Genomic DNA, 20931 nt, shown 5'->3' with positions numbered 1-20931 from the left:
CCAATTCCTTGCAATTCTTTTCTTAAGAAATGCATGTACTACTGTTTCTGTTCTTACCACTGGGCGGGCAGAGTTAAAGCACTGGCTGCCCAGGGGCACAGCCAAGATTGGACCAAAAACACTTAGAAGTAAATGCTTACTGTTGTAGCTGCCATGGTATTGTGGCAGCCAACCATGTCTTGTGATAAATGAAGTTAAAATTTTATCTTAACTAACCCAAAAAACTAACCCTTTGCATGTAAAAAATCAAATTCCTAAAACTTTGATTCAAACAAACAAACAAGCAAAAATGCCCAACAAAACTGATTGTGTTTTGCACAATGTGAAAATGTGTTTTGCACAATGTGTGTTGGTAGGAGAAATATACAAGGAGATCCAAAGCTCATAAATACTGACCACAAGGCTTGTGGTTGATTATACACTGGATTCTCCTGTGTTCAGAAAGCCCCGGGAGTAATAACCAACTCTGAAATCTGTTTGCTCATATTCTGTCTGCTGGCTTCCCCATGCCAGCCTTTGAAGGGGACTCTCATGACAACTTTATTTCATTTTTCTCTCTTTGCCCTCAGATGTTATGATTGAGTTACGACGGATAAAACTTCAAGAGAGCTGTAAACTTCAGCCCGAGAGAAACTAGGGTTTTGGCTACAACTTAAATCATGATTTTTAATTGTAGTGTTGAGCCTCAGATATCTCTGAAGTCTGCCTAGGCCACCATTTAAACTCTATTTTTGTGGTCTTTGATAACATGTTATCTTGTTATCCTGGCAATAGACGCTTTCGAAATCCAGCTACCTGCTGGTCCCTGAAGAAAATGAAGAGAGATGTTTCCAAAAAGACAGTACTTAAAGGAAAATTCAATAAAAATTCAGCCGCGCTCAAAGCACAGTTCTTGTGTCAAGGGGGTAATAGCTAATATGGGGAAAAGGGAAAAACAGGAAGAAACTCCCATTATCACTCTACGTGCGGACAGAGAACATCCATCAGTAGCGAAGATTAACTAGATAGTAACACCCACCTATCCGACCCCTCTAAGGGGTCACTGAAAAGAAGACGGTGGGCTGGTGGGCTTTACGTATTGTTCAGCAAGTTTTCTTGATCGAGTCTTTCTTCATAATTTGTACAACAGAATATAAAACAGATGAGTCTGCAACCCCTCCATGGAAAGCTTGAAGCTGGAGAAGTGACACTAAACACAAATGTTCCTCTTGGAAAGTGGGGGGAACTGAACCAAGAAAAATCCAAGAAATTGGAAAGCCCACGAAGGTAGAGACCAACTTTCATGACTGGCACATGGTATGTGGTCATCCCATGAGTGTTAAATGGATGTGAAGCCATCAAACAATGCTGTTCTAAATACTCGTTAGGAATTTCTCTTTTCCTGATAGCCATCCCCATGGTAACAGCAAGAGGGACCTTGGCCGCCATGTTGGGAAGAATGACCCTGCCCACCTTGGCCACCTTTGATTGGTCCATTGGTGAACACGTGACCCAAACTGGGCCAATGAGACAACAGGAGTGCAATTAAGGGATGAAGTCTGTCCTAGCTCTATTTTTGAGAGGTAGAGACATAAACTTAGGAGCAGCTGGTGGCTCCACAAACTGAAAAGCAGGGAAAGTTGTTCTGTAGGAAGAGCAATAATGAGAGACAAATGCAGAGAGAAGCAGAAATAAGAGCTCCAAGGCTGGTTCCAGGTCATTCTTGAGTAAGGGATGGTTCATTTCCTGCCCTTGATGTCCAGGAGACGCTCTGCCATCATAATAACAAAAATCAGTGCTCTTTCATCTTGAGTCCACAAGGGGGGTTGCTGACATTGAGTCTCTACATTTTTTATATAATCCTGAAGTATTTAAGACATTTTTCACTTATCAGTGAGAGACAAACACCAGGGCCTACACGACCAGCTCACATCCTTGGCCTCACTGCTAGGAAGGTCAGATGAGTCATTATAAGAGGCACTGAAGGGGGGAGGGGTAAATTGGGAGATTGGGATTGACATATACACACTACTATATTTAAAATAGGTCAACAACAAGGACCTACTGCACAGCACAGGGAACTCTACTCAATATTCTGTAATGACCTATATGGGAAAAGAATCTAAAAAAAGAGGATGTATGTATATGCATAACTGATTCACTTTGCTGTACAGCAGAAACTAACACAACATTGTAAATCAACTAGACCTAATAAAAATTAATTTAAAATAAAAGAGGCTCTGAAATAAGAATCACAGGACGTGGGTTCATCTCTCAGCTATGCTGCAAGTTTCCTGGGTGATCCCAAGCCAGCAAGAATCTCGCTGGTCTCCAGTCCCTCATCTGTAAAATTGGGGATCATAATGGAGCCTGTTGGACTCCCGAAGGATGGAGAGTGATTTGACCATGATGAGAGGTGGAGGGAAGGTACAAGAGGGAGAGAGGGAGGGGAGTGGAGAGGATGGGAGAGAGAAGAAAGAATCATTATATTGACAAGTAGAGAAAAAAGACAGTTTTGAGCTCTGAAAGGAGCAAGAGTCAACAACAAAAATGTCCCCAAAGACCAAGCAGGTGATGGATAGAGGTGAAGACGGAAGAAACAAGAGCGCCCCCAGAGGGAGGTACTATTATTACACCCATTTTACAAAAGAGGAAACTGAGGCTCAGTGAAAGAAGTGACTTAGCTAAGGTCACACCTGGTCAGATGCTGAGCTGGGACTTGCCAAACTCCAAAGCACACGCTCTTAACCGATGCCCCAGAGCCACAGTAATTGAGGTTGGAGGTCAAGTGTGATTGTCTGTGCTGTGTTGGTACCTCAGTAGGACTGTACCACGTCCCAGTGAATAAAAAATATGAGAGGCTTGAGTCGATTCCATTCATGGCTGAGTCTCTCTCTCTATTGGATAGATAATAAAGAACAGGCAAAGTGAAGTCGAGATGTCTTCTATCACTCAGTGCCAACCTCCATCAGTAGACTCTGAATTGGGAGACAGGCGTCTGTCAGGCTTCTGTGGGTGGGTAAAGGATGAGGAATCTCCCGGTTCTGTACCGAGGAGGACCAGCAGAGCACTCTGTGAACAGAACCCTCATCAGAGTGAGTGAGAGAGAAAGAAAACGGGAGATGGGCAGACAGAGAGAGACAAAGAAACTGAGACAGAAAGAGAATCCGCCAGCTCAAATAAAGCCAAGGAACAAAGCAACAGCAGGCAGACGAAACACACGTTTGCACACAACTAGAGAGACAGCTAGAGAGAGTGAAACACAGGCTGCAATGCAGAGAACATGGAAGCTGAGATGAAAAGAAAGATAAAGACAGAGTCACAGAAACAAAGCAGAGAGAGAAAGGGAGAGGGAAGTACAGAGAAACTGTAAATGCACAGCAGCCCTCAAAGGAGGCGCCATTATCGTGCCCATTTTACAGGATAGAAAACTGAGGCTCAGAGGTGGTTACCAGTGTGCCCAAGGCCAACATTTAATAAGCAGCAGGATGGGGATGGTCAAGTGCCCAGCTTCAAAGAACCAGCTCTCGGCTAATGCCCCACACAGCTTGATGAAGATCGTTTTGTGAGAGGAAGTGGTTTCTACAGTCCCAGAAGTGGGAGGTCAAATGTGATCATTTTGTTCCTGTTGGTAAAAGCCTCTTTCAGTCAAGGTCAAGGGAAGTCAGGGGTTCTCTTATGTTCACCTGCTCTGGTCTCCATCCACATGGCTCTGAGTAGGAGATGCAGATCAAGACAGATGTTCCTGTCTGTCTCCTCTGTTAGAAAAGTCAGTTAATTTCTGGTTCTGGACCAGAGAGCAGCAGCTGAAGATTCCTCAGAAAGGCCCCTTCTCTGAGTGGTGAGAGGGAGAAGAGACGGGAGACAGAGCAGCATTCGGAGTGACGGACTGAATACCGGCTCCACACCCTAATCCCTGGAATCTGCAAATGTCACCTTAATGGCTAAAAAGGGACTTTTACAGATGTAATTAAGTTCAGAGTCTTGAGATGGGGATAAGACTGTCCTGGAATATCCAGGCAAGTCCTGAATACAGCTGCATGGATCCTTACAGGAGGAGGGCAGAGGACGATGTGGCACAGATAGAAGAAACCCGCTAGTTTCCTGGGGCCGCTGCAACAAATCACCATACAATGCGTGACTTAACAGTAACATATCTGTTCACAGTTCTGGGGCTCAAAAGTCCAAAATCTGTGTGACTTGGCGGAAAGCAAGGTCAGCAGGGGGGCGTTTTCTCCAGAAGCTCCAGGGGAGAATCTGGTCCTCTGGTCTCCTTGGTTTGTGGCCAAAGCACCCCAATCTCCACTTCCGTGTTCACCTGAGCTGTTCTGCTTGTATCCGTCACCTGCTTGGTCTTTGGGGACATTTTTATTGGTGACTCTTGCTCCTTTCAGAGCTTGAAACTGTCATTTTCTCTACTTGTCTATATAATGATCCTCTCTTCTCTCCTCCCCCCTCCCTCCCAAATCCCCTCCCTCTCCTTCCTTTTCCATCCTCTCTCTCTCCCTCTTGCACTCTTCCCCCACCTCTCATCATGGTCAAATCACTCTCCATCCTTCGGAAGTCCAACAGGCTCCATTATGAATCAGCAGGACCCACCTGCATTAGGGAGGTACCTCCATCCATGTTCAACAACCATCCATGTTCAACATCCATCCATGTTCAACATCCATCTGTGCTGAAACTTTGGTGACCTAGGGAGTGGAGATTGGAGTGAGGCAGCCACAAGCTGAGGCAACCAGAGGACCAGATTCTCCCCTGGAGCCTCTGGAGGGAGCTCCATGCTGCTGACCTTGATTTTGGCCCAGTCAAGCTGAGTCTGGACCTTCTACCTCCATAACTGTGAAAGGATATGTTTCTGTGCTTTTGAGTCATCCATTGTGTGGTGATTTGTTACAGCGGCCCCAGGAAACTAATACGCCATCAGACCGAGAGAGAGAAGACAGCAAATACACAAGCTGAAAGACTGGTAAGAGGGAAGGATAGACAAATAGAGAAACAAGGATAAAAGAGAGACTGGGAGAAAATGTCAAGAACACCTAAGTTTAAACGTGGGTGCATTCTGCATTTTATGCTCAGGCTTCCATAATTCAGGTGGGTCCTGCTGATTCACATACCCCAGCATCAACACTGAATAATAAGTGTCTGAGTGTTTATCTCTAATTCCTTCCCGGTACCTGAATCTATTAGTGGTTCAGTCAACCTCTGCCTAATTATATCTGTAACCTGCTAATACAAGCATCTTTGTTGACTGAAGGAATCTTATCCAGCTTAGACCAAATTAAAATTTAATATGACACCAAGTTACCACCAAACTAGCATGCAAATATCAGTCATATAATTAACACCCAAACCTGATTAGACAGAGCTACCGAGAGAAATACTCCAGAAGACAGGCATACAACTCAAGTTCACAACAATGACCTCATTGAAGGGTGAGTGAGCCCTGTTTTAAGACTCCTGCAACTGGTTACTGGAAGGTCCAGTCACAGGGGAGAACGCAGCTGGGTCTTTGGCTGGTTCCCATCCCTTGGACAAGTCCAGTTTCTGGGTGTCTGGACCAAGAGATTGGAAAGGAGAGGGAGCCAGAGAGAGAGAGACAGTGACAGAAACAGACATAGAGGGAGAAGGAGAGAGAGAGAAATAGACTGAGAACCTAATGCCTAAATAGAGTCAAAGAAGCAGAAAGACAGACAGGAAGACATCAAGCAGGAAGAGAGAACATACAGAGGAAGATAGAGTCAACAGAGAGAGACAGAGAAAGAATGAGGAAGCCAGACTGATTTTAAAAAGAGAGAGAGTTAATCCAGGAGAGAAGACGACAGCTAAGGACACAGAAAGAAATAAAAACCAACAGAACAGGGAGACGGCAAGACAGATCAAGAGATACAGAGAGATAGAGAGTCAGAGAGAAATACAGAAGGAGAGGCACCCCTCTGGCCCAGGGATGCCTGCTGTCAACATCCTGCGGTGCCCCGGGCTCCCTGGAGGACCACTGGCCCATCCACACCTGGAACTAAGTGCTCTCTGACTGGCCAGCCAAGGCTGAGTCACCTGAGCCACAGCACTGGGGCCCATCCTTACCCAGCCTTGTTTAAGCTGCATTCCCAGGGCTTTTCCAGGTATCTGGCATGTAATAGATACTCAACAGACACGTGTTAGGAAGAAAGGGGGAGAGGGAGGGATAGAGAAAGAGAGGAACACAAAGAAAAGGGATTCTCACAAACTCCTGGGCGGGAGGCCACTTGCCCATCCCACTTTGTGAAGGAGCTGAGGTTCAGAGGGGCTTGATTTTCTGTCCCCAAGTCATATGGTGGGTGAGTCAGACACATTCCAATCCTTGGGCAGATGAGATGCACACACTTTCTTCAACCATTCATGTTTCATTAGATTTCTCTCCTTTCCAGACACTTCTTCTCGGAACACCCAGCAGTGGGGTGTGATAGCTCAGAGCCCAGGTTTTAGGACAGTCTGCCTGCTCCAAAAGCTACCTATACTTGGGAGAGTCAATTTCCCCAGTTTTCTCATCTGTAACATGGATATAAGAGTTTCTATAACTCCTACCATTGAATGATTAATAGTAATAAGACATTTCAAATATGTAAAAGCACATGTGGCACATAGTTGGTGCTCAGTTAAGAGTAGCTGTTGGTTTTATTACTCACAGATCATTGTTCTTCCTGACAAACTCCTACCCATCCTTCAAAACCCCATTTCAATGTTGTCTTTACTTTAAAGCCTTCCCTGATGAAACACTTTCCTCTTGGGAGAATTAGCTCTTTGTCTAAATATGTAACCATATCACTTGTAAAATACCTCCTCTTACAGATAGGAACATGGCCAGCAGATATCTCTCAGCTTCACTGTAAAAATCTTGAAGGTAAGTGATGGTTATTATTTAATTTTGTATGCCTAGAATCAGAGTGGGTCTGAAGCACAGAGGGTACTTGAATAACTTAATAAATACAACGATAAAAAAAGAACTCTACAACAAGGACCTACTGTAGAGCACGGGGAACTCTACTCAGTATTCTATAATAACCTATATAGGAAAAGAATCTGAAAAAGAATGGATATATGTATATGTATAACTGAGCCACTTTGCTGTATACCTGAAACTAACACAACATTGTAAATCAAGAATACCCCAGTATAAAATAAAAATTAAATTAAAAAAGAAAGAACTCGAGGAGGGTAAGCTGTGTGGGGTTGGTCGAATGCAGGTGGGCTGGGGAACTGCAGGAAATTGGTGGCAGTTTCTTGGCCAGAGAAGGTCTGAATGTACACCCCCCTCCCCTTTGATCCTGAGCCTGCCCCGCCCTCCCCCATGTCCCACCAAGAAGCAAACTCCTCTCAGGAGAGTTAGTCTGGCTAAGACATTTTTAAAAATCTCTCTGCATAATGAAAAGATGGTTGTGTGTCACTACGGGCAAATCTGATGGAAAGCTGCTTCTTTCCCCCAAATTCTTTCTGAATTATCTTTCAGAAAAGGCTAAACGAATGTGGCAATAAACCAAATTCTATAAAAATTCTCTCCCTTGCTCTACTGATTGCCACCCACTGGAAGCAGATGCTTTCGGGTGGAGTGTGGGTTCTGGTCCAGCCATCTCTCTATTTAGGCATTGGACACTTAAACAATGGACCCTGTGACTTTGTGCCTATGTCATCATTATTCACCACCTTTTTTTTTTTTTCTTTAGAGGAAGGCACAAGGGGATATGTCTATTGAGCCAGCTTAATATATAAGTTAGATGATTTGCTAAATTATAATAATCCAAAGCAATCCTGGCATGCTACCCCAGCACCTTTGAGTCATACGTCAGGGCACAAATACATATGGATGGACCTGCTGGCGGCAGCAGTATTTCTGATTTCTAATGTTACAGCAAAGCCAACTCCATCATTTCTCTGCCAAAGTCTCAGAGTGTGCAAGTGGGCTCATTTCTCAAGGCTGTGTGAAATGGGACAAAAACTAATCAGTCCCTGGCATTTATCTTGGTAGAAAAACACAGTATCTATTGGCCTTCACCTTCATGGAGAGAAAATCTTTCTCATCCTCTGACAAATACTTCAGAAGTTTGGGGAAGCTATTTGGCATCCCATTTTGTCCAATGTCTCTTAAATTGAAAAACAACCGCAAACTCCTAATTTAAATTAGGAGTTTGGGATTAACAGATATGCACTAGTATATATAAAATAGATAACCAACAAGGACCTACTGTATAGCACAGGGAACTCCAAAATTTTATAATAATCTATAAGGGAAAAGAATCTGAAAAAGAATACATATATATATATATATATATATATATATATATACACACACATATATATATATATATATATATATAATTGAATCACCGTGCTGTACACCTGAAACTAACACAACATTGTAAATCAACTATACTTCAATAAAAAAGTAGCAACACACAGGGCTTCCCTGGTGGCGCAGTGGTTGAGAATCTGCCTGCCAATGCAGGGGACACGGGTTCGCGCCCTGGTCTGGGAAGATCCCACATGCCGCGGAGCAACTAGGCCCGTGAGCCACAACTACTGAGCCTGCGCGTCTGGAGCCTGTGCTCCGCAACAAGAGAGGCCGCGATAGTGAGAGGCCCGCGCACCGCGATGAAGAGTGGCCCCTGCTTGCCACAACTGGAGAAAGCCCTCGCACAGAAACGAAGACCCAACACAGCCATTAAAAAAAAAAAAAAAAAAAAAAAATGGCAACACACAAAAAAACCAACAATTTTCTGGGTCCCCCTTATTAATGGGAAGCATAATCATTAGCATATTATCATAAACATCATCATAAGGGTCTCATTTTTGCCTCCAAAAGTTCCACGCCAGAAAATGATCCTTGTTTATGTTCCTAAGAGAAAAGAAATGTCAACTTTACCCTCCCCTCTCCGATGTTGTCAACACACTGTTCTCTAAAATGTGCCCCTGGGTCTAAAGGGATCTCAGATCTGAGACTGGGCTTTTATGACCCCCTGCCCAGGCCACGCAGGGTCAGCGATTATCGGTGTTGGTGATGGGGGAACGGTGCCACTGAGCAGCCCTCCAGAGATGGAAAGGGAGACTATTTATGGCTTCATGGGAGCAGGAAACCGAAAGCAGCTTAGCCATTTCCTTCAGTTTGCTGATCCTGGAAGTAAACTCCTCTAAATCCAGTTTGGAAGAGGGGCCCCTGGGCTAACGGTTCTGGATGTTTGATTTCAGCTGATCCTATTATGAGACAGGGAAAAAAAAAAAAATCCATGCTTCTGACCTAAATGGGAAGGAAATCCAAAGAAGAGGGGATAGATGTATAGGTATAGCTGATTCACTTTGCTGTACAGTAGAATCTAACACAACATTGTAAAGCAACTACACTCCAATAAAATTTTTAAAAAAATAAATACTTAATAGATCAATTTAAGGAGCGGTTTTCTTTATCAGGAAAGAGGATGGAGCCTGACGGGGGACGGAGACAGTTCCTGAACCGGGGAATTTATACCGTTTAATGTTCAAGGGGCTCGCTGATACCCAGAGTTAATCTAATTTCTCTTTTTTTTTTTTTTTTTGGCCATGCCACGTGGCTTGCAGGATCTTAGTTCCCCAACCAGGGATTGAACCCAGGCCCCTTACAGTGGAAGCGCAAGTCCTAACCACTGGACCACCAGGGAATTCCTCTAATTTCCACACTCACATGCAGTGATGGAATTTGGAAATGACTTTCATCAGTGATGGTGAAACTCTCCTGTCAACCCCAGACAGCAGAAGAAGTCTTGTGGTCTCAGGAGGAGGGATGCTGGCTGCATCTAGAAACTGTCGAAGCGGATGACCGTCTTCACCTGACAGGGCAGGAGCTCTGAGAAGCTGGGTGTGTTCCTCAAGGATCCCAAGCTAGCAGGTGGGAGAACTTGGATTCACCTCCCAGCCCCCGGTTTCCTTCAATGGCTCCTCAGGAATCCAGCCACCAAATATCTCAGTCTTTTGTGCAATTTGCCAAGAGATCTGGGAAACGATATTCATAATCCCTGAGTCCTGTTCAGTTGCTGCTTCATTATTAAACGGAATCTTCGTTTGGAGAAATAACCTGATATCAAGTGCGGGATGGTGGAGTCAGTCTGCCGCATGCAACAGCTATGATTAATTGTTTGACCAAAGGAAGCCTGGCATGTGTCTATGACAGTAATTTGTACCTTCCTTTCCACACCGTGTCCTGCCCCTGGGACCCCCTTCGTACCTGTAAGTCTCACAACCACCCTGGGAGGTGAGCAGGGGAGAGATGATTATTCCACATAAAGAGACAGGGAAACTGGGACACAGAGGCCAGCTGGCTTGGCCAAGGTCATGCCTGAGGTTTAACATAGTTCTGCCAGAAGGAGAATCTAAGTCCTATGACTTCTAGTGGAATATTTTTTTCCTCTGGGAGTTTCTCTCTGTCTCTTTCTCTCCCTCCTATAAACAGGGTATTTATATAAACTTCACCGGCACACCCCTCACCTGCAGTTCAATACTTAGCAGGGAGCAGATTTTGAGATCCACACCCTTGGCCTGGATCTTTCGCTAAGTGATTTCCTTAAAGTTTTCATTAATTTTACTATGGGGACTAACTCCAGTTCTTTTGTTATGTTACTATGACTATTAAATATAAAATCTATAGAAATCATTTAAACACACGAAACACGGCCCTCCTCTGAGCAGTCGTGTTTGCTGTTCCCTTGCCTGGAACTGTCACCTCCTGACCTTTGCCAGCTTGGCCCCTTCTCCCATCGGAGTCAGACACCCCTCCTGGCAGGCTCTCCCTGAGCAGCCGTCCTCTCTAAAGTAGCCTCACCCACCCTGGCCTCTGATCCCATTACCTGGTATTGTTTTCTTTTTGACACGTTTCACTGACTGTGGGTTGAAAACCTCAGGAGCTTTCCAAGTGGAATCTGAAACCGGCTTGGTACCCAGAGGGCAGGGAGAAACCAAAGGAAAAGGCAGCCACTCCAGATGGGTAGGTGGCAGTTTAACAAGCGGGGAACTTCTCACCTTCAACCAAAATGCTGCTGTATTGGCTTTTTAAAGTCACACATGCAGGTGTCTGCGGTGGTTGATGATCAACGATGTTGATGGCAAAGAAAGGATGTGTGTTCTAAGCGGTGACACAGAGGAGTCCGGCTCCCTGATCAGGTCTGGAAATCCTAGGGGAGAAAGAACAGTGGCTTTAACTCCTCCTGTGCCCTCCACTTACGAAAGGTGTGCACTTCTCAGGGGCCATGGGTGTCCCTGTGCAGTGTCACCCAGGGATTTGTCTCTGAGCCTCTGAGGATGGCTAATGCATACTCACTCATGCTGGAGGGATGCAGTGGGAGCAGGTGAGCCTGACCTCAGATCTGAAGAAGACACAAAGTCCTTGCTCACCATTGCCCAGATGCTGTCACCCGCGGACACACATTTTACTATATCCACGTCGTCTTCAAAATATGACTTGCTTGATACTTTTCTTTAACTCAGGCCTAACTTCCCAAACAAACTGAACTTGTTGTAAGTAATGGCATTGCAGGATCCTAAGTCTGGTGTGTTAGCTTCACTTTGCTTTCTTCTAATGCACTTTATTTATAGGAATATATACATATAAGGTACATACGCATGTATGAGTCTTTCTCTCTCTCTCTCTATATATAGACACACACATATAGATACATATTCACACACAAACACATATACACTCTCCCTGTGCACCACCTACATTATTTTATTATTTTGTTTGTTTGTGTGGGGTTTTTTTTGGCTGTGTAGCACGGCCTGTGGGATCTTAGTTCCCTGACCAGGGGTGGAACCCGGGCCCACAGCAGTGAAAGTGCAGAGTCCTAACCACTGGGCCGCCAGGGAACACCTACATTATTTTAAAACCTAGAATGGGGTGGGGAGGGATGGAAATGGGAGTTTGGGGTTAGCAGATGCAAACTATTATATAAAGAACAGGTAAATAACAAGATCCTACTGTAGAGCACAGAGAACTATATTCAATATCCTCTAATAAACCAAAATGGAAAAGAATATGAAAAAGAATATATATGCATAACTGAATCACTGTGCGGTACAGCAGAAATTAACACAACATTGTAAATCAACTATACTTCAGTAAAACACATTTTAAAAAAACTCTAGAATGATTAAGGATGCCACACTTTGACAAACACAAATCTTATTGAAAAATGACTCATTTTACTCAAGAGAAGATGTGGGCCAGACAGGAGAAAGGACTTATCCAGGGTCATTTAACTAAAATAATGACAGAGCCAGAACTAGAAGCCAGAACTGCTGACTCCCAATCCAGACCTCTTTTCCCAAGGTCATAAATGCCTGGCCTGACACCCAAAGCTGCATCATCTAAGGTATGAACAGCACCCCCTTGGGATGCATTTGGGTAGAGCGCCACCTGCAGGGCCATACTGGCACACCTGTGGGTGTGTGCAGGTGTGCCCTAGCTGGGTGGCCACTTAGTGGGAGGGGATGCTCAAGCTGCAGCAGGTGGGTTGAAATCCACGGCCTTAAGTTTCTTTCCCACTGAAGAACTGCCTACCCAAGACGACCCCAAGCTCCAGTCAAACCCCCATGTGTCCTTTCCTGACCCTTCATGGAATGGAAACCCCGTCTTGACCTTTGCAACATCCAGATGTCAAAATGTCAGACTCTAGGACTCCAGAGAATTAAAAAAAAAAAAGTAGTAAAGAAAAAAATAAAGCTACTGAACTCTAAGGCCACCCACATCCTATGAGTATGTACAACACAGAACTTGCAAAGAAAAGGATCAGTGACTTTGTGGGCACAGGGAGAGAGCCCTTCTGCAGGGTCTTCAGCACAGGTGAAGGAAACTCAGAAGATGATAGAGTGGTCACTGGTTAGGAGAATTTTAGTTTATTCCCCCCTAATTGGGTTACAACAGCTCATAACTCTATGGGACTCAGGGACACAGATTACTCCAGATCGGAGTTCTCAACCACAGGTAATTGTGTCACCCAGGGCATATTGGCAATGTCTGGAGATTTTCGGTCACAACCTGGGGGGGAGGGGACCGGCATTTGGTGGGCGGGATCCAAGGATGCTGCTACACATCCTACAATTCTCAGAGTGGCCCCTCTCGGCAAAGAATTATCCAAAGAAAAATGTCGGGACTTCCCTGGCGGTCCAGTGGTTAGGACTCCGCGCTTCCACTGCAGAGGGCACAGGTTCCATCACTGGTTGGGGAACTAAGATCCCGCATGCCGTGGGATGCGACCAAAAAAATAAAATTTAAAAAAAAAACAAGAAAAAGAAAAATGTCAATCGTGCTGGGGTTGCGCAACCCTGAGGTCAAGGGAACAGCTCTGAATTTTACTTGAAGTGACTGTGAGTGCAGCAAAGAAGGGTCCCCATCCCACATCCATCCACCAAAACGTCAGAGACAGGCTCCTGCTTTTTTCCCCACTAACTCAAGGGGAAACCCACACCGTCCTTCCCACCAGCTGTATTCAACCTGCTCCAGGGACTGATGGCCGCTACAAGACAGTGATAGGACCACTATTGTAATCATTCATTTTCCTCATCTCTAGCTGCAGAGAAGATTACATTATTTTGTCAGATGCTGTTTTAAGCGGGTTTGGGTGTTCATCTTTAAGGTAATGTGACAAGAACTATTACTGGGAGGAAACTGGGAGGAAAAAATGAGAGGTGATTTCTTCATGGAGAGTAAAGGAGAACCAACAGGGACCTACTGTATAGCATAGGGAACTGTACTCAATATTTTGTCATAACCTATAAGGGAAAGAATCTGAAAAAGAATCTACATATGTATATATGTACATATATATAAAACGGAATCACTGCGCTGTACACCTGAAACTAATACAATATTGTAAATCAACTATACTTCAATTAAAAAATGTAAAAATAAAATAAAATGAAAACAAATAAATAAAGAGAATGGAGGAGACTGGGGAAAAGACTCCTCTTGGGAGGAATAGCCTTTCTCTCAGGGCAATATATAGATCCTAGCGTCCTGGGACCCACGGACCTAGGGCTGCCAAATAATGAAGCCATCTGTGCACAGGCTGGGTTTTAAAAGACCCCAGGGCTTCCCTGGTGGTGCAGTGGTTAAGAATCCGCCTGCCAATGCAGGGGACACGCGTTCGAGCCCTGGTCTGGGAAGATCCCACATGCCGCGGAGCAGCTGAGCCCGTGCGCCACAACTACAGAGCCTGTGCTCTAGAGCCCGCGTGCTGCAACTACTGAGCCCACGTGCCACAACTACTGAGCCAGCGTGCCTAGAGCCCTTGCTCCGCAACAAGAGAAGCCACCGCAGTGAGAAGCCTGCGCACCGCAACGAAGAGTAGCCCCCGCTCGCTGCAACTACAGAAAGCCCGCGCGCAGCAACGAAGACCCAACGCAGCCAAGAGAAAAAAAGGATCACCAGTCACAATAAATATAACTGACACGGAGCTTTTGGTCCAGTCCAGAATGCCCCCGATGCTTTGCTCAGATCAACTCAGCTCCCAGGGGGAAACTAACTCAGGGCTGCCCTTCAAGACACACCTCAGCCTCTTCGCTGCCACCATCACCTACCACCCGGATGACGACAGCAGCTTCCAAAGCAGAATCCCACCTTCTACTCTCTCAGTCCTCCAGTTGCCTCCCCACACCACAGCCGCTTTTCCAGACTGAACTGGTTTAAGTAAACAGAAGTATGATAAAGTCACTCTCCTGCTTAAAATCCCCCAGTCACTTCCTACTGTTCTCAGGGAAAAACAGACAAACCAACCGAAACCTTGTTCTAGGGTCCTGGGGGGCCCCGCACGATAGGGTATCTGCGTGCATCCCCAATCTCACTCTGTTCCTCTCCAGCATTCACCGCGTACAAGCCGCAGGGTCTCGTCCTAATTCCTGAGATAACGGGCTTCCTCCTGTCTCCAAGCCTTGGCCCACACAGTGCCCACAGCAATGAGCTTTTCTCCCACATGCCCTTGTATTCAGCTTGTAGGACACTGCGTAAAGCCATATTCCCATAGACTGTTTCAAACTGTGGATTGCAATCTGCACGCAAGTATTTCCTCTCCATCCGCACGGGGGTCTCGTAAAGGAAGAGGTCTGCAGGGCAGAGCTGCAGTGAACGGCCCCAGAACCTCACTCCCCTCTTAGGAGCAAGACACCCAGAGCCCACAGCCATCCCCGACCGACGTCCCAGGGGGCCACATCCTCCCCAGTATTCAGTTCCTTGAGAACAGAAGAGGAGCAAAAAAGGAAGGGGAATAAAATCGTTCTCCTTGCCACAAACGCGGTGCGATGCCCTCACTAGATGTACTTATTAAATATCTACCGTGTGTCAAATGCTTTTTTAAAGAATTTTACTGAGGTATACATGATGTAAGATAGAATGCATGTATTTTTAAAAATTATTTACTTTTTATTTATTTTGGCCGTGCCGGGTCTTAGTTGCGGCATGCGTGCAGGATCTAGTTCCCCCACCAGGGATCGAACCTGGGCCCCCTGCGTTGGGAGCTCAGAGTCTTACCCACTGGACCCCCAGGGAAGTCCCTGCATGTATCTTAAATATATAATATTTTGTAAGTTTTGATCTATGTATAAACCTGGGAAATAAGGACTAAAATTGAGATAAGGATAAGGAAGTTTACTGGTACCACTTTGTCATCCCTCCATCCCACCCCTTCCTGGGACACTCACCCCCATCTGCACACAACTGCTGATCTGATTTCTGAAGTTATAGATTTGTTTTCACAGTCTATGATTTCATAAAAATTGAATCATACATCTTCTGCATGACTTCTTTCATTTAGCATAATTATTTTCAGATCCATCCATGTTGTAGCATGTATCAGTATTTTTCATTGTTTAGTTGTATTTTCCTGTATGAATACACCACTGTCTGTTTATCCATTCACCTGTTGATGGGCATTTGTGTTATTTCCAGGTTTTGGCAAGTGCAAGTAATGCTGCTATCAATATTCATGAACAACTCTTTGTATGGCTAGTCCATTTCATTTCTCTTAGGTAAATATCTATAAGTAGAATGGCAAGATTACAGGGAAGGTGTATATTCAACTCTTAAAAAAAACCTGCCAAACTGTTTTCCAAAGTGGTTGTACCACTATTCACAATAGCCAAGACATGGAAACAACCTAAATGTCCATCAACAGATGAATGGATAAAGAAGATGTGGTACATATATACAATGGAATATTACTCAGCCATAAAAAAAGAATGAAATATTACCATTTGCAGCAATATGGATGGACCTAGAGATGATCCTACTAAGCAAAATAAGTCAGACAAAGAATGACAGATATCACTATATCACTTATATGTGGAATCTAAACTATGACACAAATGAACATATCTATGAAACACAGACTTAGAGAACAGACTTGTGGTTGCCAAGGCAAGGGGTGGAGAAGGGAATAACTGGGAGTTTGGGATTAGCAGATGCAAACTAGTATGTATAGGATGGATAAACAACAAGGTCCTACTGTACAGCACAGGGAACTATATTCAGTATCCTGTGATAGACCATAATGGAAAAGAATATATATATACAAAACGGAATCACTTTGCTGTACAGCAGAAACTAAACACAACATGGTAAATCAACTACAGTTCAATAAAATAAAAAAAAAAAAAAACCACAGACAAAGTGGCTGTACGTTTTGCCTTTCCCCAGCAGAAAGTTCCCACCCCTCCCCATCCTCTCCAAGACTTGGAATCGTCAATCTTTTCTTAAATTGTAGCCATTCTGATGGCTGTGCAGTGGTATCTCACTGTGCTTTTGTGTTTTCCTAATGGCTAATGATGTCCCGCATCTTTGACGTTCACACATCCACTGGCCATCCACCCACTGTGCTACATGAGGTGTTTGCTATCCGCATCACAAACGCTGCCCTGTGAACCGGGTCTCACGTGGCAATGACGGAGGGATCAGATCAGCCACAGCCTGGGAGAGGATGTTCAGCAGGTTGGGGGAGGGAGATGAGAGTGAGCCTTCTGGAGAGAAAGGCAATGGCTTCTGCCAAATGACTCCTAGTCGTGAGTCAGGTGAGCTGAATGGGCTGCTCCGACGACAGGGTGCATGTCCTACCCGTGACGAGGACAAGGGACGGCCCGTGAGAGTAACGACAGCAAAGCCCTCCTCCTAGAGGTCATCCTCCGCCCCACTGGAAGGCAAATGGTACCCAGGAAAGAGCCAGGTGTCTGGAGATGGAAATTAGCCGGCTGTTCAGTTCTTGACTGTCTGAGTGAGGATCAGTAAGTTCTCTCTGAACCTTGGGAACGGCAGGATGAAGACCTGGAACTCGGAGGTTAAAATTTATTAGAGGATCTCCAAGGTCTCCATCCAAATCAGATACCGTCTGTGAACTCTCTGCCTTTGGATTCCACCTGTTAGAGGCAGGCGGCAATGCTCTGCCTTCAAGGAGAGGCAGGTGGGTGAGCGGGTGAAGCAGGTCTGGATACAGTGTGGCGATGTGGTGTGATGATGGAAACGGGGATGCTGGTGCAGACTTCTGCTTACTGGATGTCTGACTTTGGCAAGTTCTTTAAACTGGGCTTCAGTGGCCGCCTCTATAAAATGGGTCACAAACAGAGCCTGCTCCTGAGGTGTGATTGTCACCATGACCACTGGAGGGCACTGTCGTGTCTGCAGGGGGCTGCAGCTCCTGGGTTTCAGCTGCTTGCTCCCATAGGGGAAGGCAAATCCATTTTGGCAAGACCTTCATTTTTTTTTTTTTCCCCCCCAAGATAAGCCAGAAATCTTGACTTCAACTAACATTCCTAAATTCAAATCTTTAATGTACAAAAGCTGTAAGAAAATATTGTGTGGGCCCAAATGCTTTGTTTGTCCAGCCTACAGATTGCAATTGTATGTTATACGAAATGAGACAAGCATCCAATTTTAATGCTCTTATGATAACTACAATTCCGGCCACTTTTGCTCTGCGGCTTCTCCTGCATTTACTAAGAGGCGGGGCCACTCTGCTCACCACACCCTCTTTATTCTCTCAACAGTATCACCTCACCTTGGCAGATGCGGAGAAGAAAGAGGCTCAGAGAGGTTGGAGGTCACACATCCAGGAGGTGACAAAGCGGGGATGTGAACCTAGGTCTGAGCATCCCAGGAACAGTGGCTGGATGCACTCCGCTCTGGCAACTCTCCTCCCGCTCTTTCTCTGGTAGATCTACCTCTTCGATGTCCCCTGTCTGGGGACAGATGATAGCCAAACTAACTAACATGGGACCAGAGATCTCCACTGAGGACTGAACAATCTCGGGCAGGGTTTATGGACATCACCCCGGACAGAAGCATCTGCTTTGCACCCTCAAGTGTGTGGAAGCAGCCAATGATGAAGTGGGTCTGAGTCTGAGGCATCTCATTCTGGCAGTGCTCCTGCTTTAGCATCATTAAATAGGGGCTGCTGGGCTTCCCTGGTGGCGCAGTGGTTGAGAATCTGCCTGCCAATGCAGGGGACGCGGGTTCGAGCCCTGGTCTGGGAAGATCCCACATGCTGCGGAGCAGCTGGGCCCGTGTGCCACAATTACTGAGCTTGCGCGTCCGGAGCCTGTGCTCCGCAACAAGAGAGGCCGCGATAGTGAGAGGCCCGCGCACCGCGATGAAGAGTGGCCCCCGCTTGCCACAACTAGAGAAAGCCCTCGCACATAAATGAAGACCCAACACAGCCATAAATAGATTAATTAATTAATTAAAAAATATATTACAGACACAGTTGAAGCCCTCTGTTATTTAAAAAAAAAAAAAATAGGGGCTGCTGTTTATCCCACAGATGGGGCTGCTTTGGTGTGGGTACAGCTATGTGCTGTATTTAGAAATCCCATTCAATTGAAATGTTGCAGTCTGGTTCACAATATTCCCAATGGCTGTAAGGATGCAATCTTCCATCTTTGTCAGCATCCTTGTTGCAAATTTCCAGGTAGACACTGACCACATCAGTTTGCTCATCAACTTTGTACATCTCTCTGTGTCTCTCTCCTAAATGGACGCAGGGTCATGGACAGGACCAGATGGGATGGAAATAGTGGTTGGTCTACAAATACCTTGGTCAACCACAGAGATGAGTCTCTTTGTCAATGATGATGCCCGATCCTGGGGGCCATTTCAATGGCAGGATGTGTGCCCTAGGATGTTTGGAGTACCACTGGCCAACAGTAAAGCACTGGGGCTCATCTGAGATGCAAGAAGAGGCAATGGAGGCAAAGCTGACCTTGCTTTTGGAGTTGAAATCATGGTTCCATCATGGCATCCTCTTGGAAAAGTAATTTTTTGTGCTGTTGGGTTTGTTGATTTGTTTTTGCTTCAAAGGATTTATCCTATTATAATGTGTCCCTTCTTGGGAAATTTTTTTTCAGCTTCAAACCATTTAATAGATAATAGATACAGATAATAAGCAATCGGAGTACTAAAGAGTACGGGTATCCTGAAACAAATCAGTCTCAACACTGGTAGTGCTTCATTTCTTGAGCTGTGTGAATGACTCACTTCATTGCTGTCCTTTTCACAACACGGGTTCGTTTATGAGAACGTGTATATTTGGTGTATACATCTCACTCCTCTCTGCAGCAATCTGGCATCTCCATGCAGCAGAGAGGTACACAGATTTGCGGGACTCTGCTCTGGGCCCCCTGTGCCTTCATTCCGTGGCAGGTCGGGGGGTGGGGAGAAGCAGAGTCAGGCAAACCGACACCTAACAAGCAGATAGCAGGGGCGGTCTCACGCACCCAGAGGCAGCCCCCTCCCTCCCTGCGGAAGCGAGCTTGGTTTTACAAAGCTGTGTCTTCAATGGGAATTTTGAACAGCCCACCAGGAAGCCCCAAACGGGAACTCTGATTGGACGTCAAATCACAGGGTGGCTGGCTGGCTTTCCCAGAAAATCAGACGGTGTTCTGTCCCATTAGGTTCCCTATGGCCTGGGCAGCTCATGGCACTAAGTAGCTGTCTCCATCTGTAAACCGCCCTCCCCTGGGGAGAGACTGGGGCCTCGCAGTCAACATCCGTGAATCAGCGGCCTCATCGCCAAAGGTACATATTTTCCAGAAGCAAGATGATTCTGTAGAGATCAGGAAAGGCGCCCAAGTCTGCCTGGAGGTCCTCTGCAGCCCTTTTCTGGGTCTTTCCCAAGCTTTCCTGTCCCTTTTCTCTGCTCTCAATTAAAAGCCTATAGCTTCGTCCATCTCATCTTGAATAGGGCACCTCTCTTAAGGGTATCAGAGTTTTATGCATGATCTTTAACTGTGGGGTAAAACCTACAACAGATTGACTGACCAAAAATGTCTGCAAGGATACAGTCACATTATCTCTTTATGTTTTTAAAACATTTTATTGAAGTGTAGTTGATTTACAATGTTGTGTTAATTTCTATTGTACAGCCAAGTGACGCAGGGATACATATATATATATATATTCTTTTCCATGATGGTTTATCACAGGATATTGAATATAGTTCTCTGGGCTGTACAGTAGGACCTTGCTGTTTATCCATTCTGTATATAATAGTTTACATCTGCTGACCCCAAACTCCCAGGCCATCCCTCCCCCACCTACCCGTCCCCCTTGGCAACCACAAGTCTGTTCTCTATGTCTCATTCACATTATCTTAATGTGACACTGACACTCTTACTATCCCGAGGTGAGGTCCACAGACCCTCCCCTTGACCTTGGACAGACCTGTGGCCCCGGTAGAAGTCACACTAAGTGACCTTTGAGGCTTCATCACAAAAGACCCACTTCATCTTTCAAAGGAGCAAAGTTTTGAAGCTCACCGACGTTATTTAGTTTCTTGTTCTCCTGCTAAATATGAATTAAAATAAATTTCCTGAACAGACTCACAGGCATAGATGACACAGCCACGATATGACACGCCCAGAATCCACTCCACTCCTGCCCTCAAGGCAGACATTGCTCAGCACAGAGCTCCCGAGTGC

The 20931-nt window shown here is 45.5% G+C and overlaps 1 long non-coding RNA gene across 2 annotated transcripts in view; it reads right to left on the bottom strand.

Moving 5' to 3' along the window:
* Window positions 1-20931, bottom strand: part of LOC309610406 — a 104459-nt gene that overhangs the window by 63109 nt on the left and 20419 nt on the right. Inside the window, exon 2 of one of the 2 annotated variants that reach the window (XR_014233909.1) lies at window positions 10999-11150. This is a non-coding gene — a long non-coding RNA (uncharacterized lncRNA). Of the gene's footprint in view, window positions 1-10998; window positions 13602-20931 lie in introns of those variants that run through there. The other variant, XR_014233910.1, reaches the window with a different exon arrangement.

The sequence above is a fragment of the Balaenoptera borealis genome (genome assembly GCF_965194805.1).
Source record: "Balaenoptera borealis genome assembly, chromosome: 14".
NCBI classification, from domain to species: domain Eukaryota; kingdom Metazoa; phylum Chordata; class Mammalia; order Artiodactyla; family Balaenopteridae; genus Balaenoptera; species Balaenoptera borealis.
Note: the sequence above shows the minus strand (reverse complement) of the source record. Positions and strands in the feature narration are given on the sequence as shown.